The following is a 2574-nucleotide window of genomic DNA, read 5'->3' as shown; positions in this document are numbered from 1 at the left end:
CGGACTCTGCCGAAAAGAGACCATCACGGCCACACACTCTGTTGATTCATTTTAATTAAGTTAAGTTTCAGGTTTTCTAAACCGGACATTAACAAATTCCCATATGCCCATAACCGCGGGCGCGGCTTTCGAAAGTTCAAATCCCTGCAGGGGAGTCCCAACTTAGCCCATCACAAGCTCTCACGGTCAACGAAGGATATTCCTTCTCCCAAGACAATCCGATCAGACTCAGAATCCCGGTTACAAGACATCTCGACAATGGTAAAACTAAACCAGCAAAGCCACCCGAATGTGCTGACAAATCCCCATAGGAGCTGCACATATCTCGTTCTTAGGTCCCACCGGATTGTCCAAACTTCGGGTAAGCCAGCCCAGAGTTGCCCCAGGTGGGCACCGGTGGCTGACAAGTGGGACCAACACTCGGAGGAGCACTGGCCCGGGGGGGTTTAAAATAAAGATGACCCTTGAGTCCACGGAACCCAAGGGAAAAAGAGGCTAGGTGGCAAATGTCAAAACAATGTTGGGCTATGCTGGAGGAGTTTTATTCAAGGCGAACTATCAATGGGTTCCCATTATAACCCAACCGTGTAAGGAACGCAAAATCAAGGAAGATAACACCGGTATGACGGAAACTAGGGCGGCAAGAGTGGAACAAAACACTAGGCATAAGGCCGAGCCTTCCACCCTTTACCAAGTATATAGATTCATTAAAGTAAGCAAGATATAATAATGATATCCCAACAATAAACATGTTCCAACAAGGAACAAACTCCAATCTTCACCAGCAACTAGCAACGCTATAAGAGGGGTTGAGCAAAGCGGTAACATAGCCAAACAACGGTTTGTTAGGACAAGGTGGTTTAGAGGTTTGACATGGCAATATGGGAGGCATGATAAGAAAGTGGTAGGTATCGTAGCATAGGCATAGCAAAAGAGCGAGCATCTAGCAAGCAAAGATAGAAGTGATTTTGAGGGTATGGTCATCTTGCCTACAAAGTTCTCCGAGTTGACGTAACCGTGATCTTCGTAAGCATACTCAACGGGTTCCTCGTTCATGTACTCGTCTCCCGGCTCTACCCAAAGCAAGAACACATGCATAGGGGAACACAATCAACCACGTGCAATGCACAAACAACATGATGCGAGACATGGCATGATATGCGGGACGTGATATGCGATACATATGCATGCTTCGGAAAGGAAAGATTGAACCTGGCCTGAACTTGGAAAACCAATAGTTCCGCTGGAAAGATGAGTTGATTTCGTTTGAAACCGATATAAAGATCACCGGAATCGGATGAATGGTTTGCAAATGACAAGCAAAACAAATATGGCCCCGATCTGCGATAAACAACACGAGGTCATCTAAATGCATCAAGAACAACAAGCTACTGCACTCTAACATAGCAACAAATCACATGGCAGGGATCCACTCAAGATGCTAGACAAAAGATGGACACTGAGCTACGGCTAATTCACTCAATATTAGGTTCAAACAAGCATGGGAAAAGTGCAAAAGATATCAGGTTTCAGACATAGTGAAAATAACAAGTCAGGAATTTAACATCAAGAAGCAATGTTGAGAGAAAGATTACAACATGCTATAGGAACATATCATGGCAAAGCAAGACATGTAATGAAGCTACTCAAAGCATACAACAAAAGTTCCTTACTGACCATCAGCCAAAACGGATCGGAAAATACAACGACAACCATGTGAACATAGCAATTATCGTTAACAGATTCAGACTTGGTAGAAAACTGGAGCATGGCAAAACATATATCAAGTAGGCATGTTTACGAGCTCGATGCACTCACCATAAAGCATTGCATGACAAACTAAGCATACACCCAGCAAGTAGACATGGCATAGAAGCTAAACATGGCAAGAGCAACATCATAGCATGCATGGATCAACTACAATAACCTCGGCAAAAATGCTTAACACGTAAACATTCTGCCAGGAACATTTTATAGCAAAAGTAGAGCTCGATTGAGTCAAGCTAGGGTGCTCCATAATTGCAAACAAAGACATGGATGGATAGAGCACAACCATATCTACGAAACATCCTTACTGATCATGCCCAAAAGGGGCATGGATCACTCGGTAGCAACATGAATACATGGCATAAAAATATTGACAGGGCAAAGACTTTGAATATTTCTAAGTCCCTGAAATCAGCAACATTACGAGAGCTACTTTGCATGCTTGTCCTAGTCACCACAAAGATCACAAAAATGCATGGCATACACCCCTGTAAAGATGACATGGCATACTTCAAAACTCATGTAGGGCTCAAGTTCATAGGAGGCACACATCAATCATTGAAAAAATGACAAAAGTCCAATCTCTAATAAGAATCTGAAACTAATATAAACTAGCACTCTTGCAACATCATTTAGGGCGTCAAGATGAGCTCAAATAAACATGGTGCAATGAGATGAAATGAAGTACTCGTCGAGGCGAACAAATTGATATGCTACACGCCCAAAACGGAGCTACGGATGATGAGATATAGCATGACGAAAATATGCAAAAATAAATAGGGTTAGGGCAAAAGTCAACCGTCAGAT

The sequence above is a fragment of the Triticum dicoccoides genome, chromosome 6A (assembly GCF_002162155.2).
Source record: "Triticum dicoccoides isolate Atlit2015 ecotype Zavitan chromosome 6A, WEW_v2.0, whole genome shotgun sequence".
NCBI lineage: Eukaryota > Viridiplantae > Streptophyta > Magnoliopsida > Poales > Poaceae > Triticum > Triticum dicoccoides.
Note: the sequence above shows the minus strand (reverse complement) of the source record.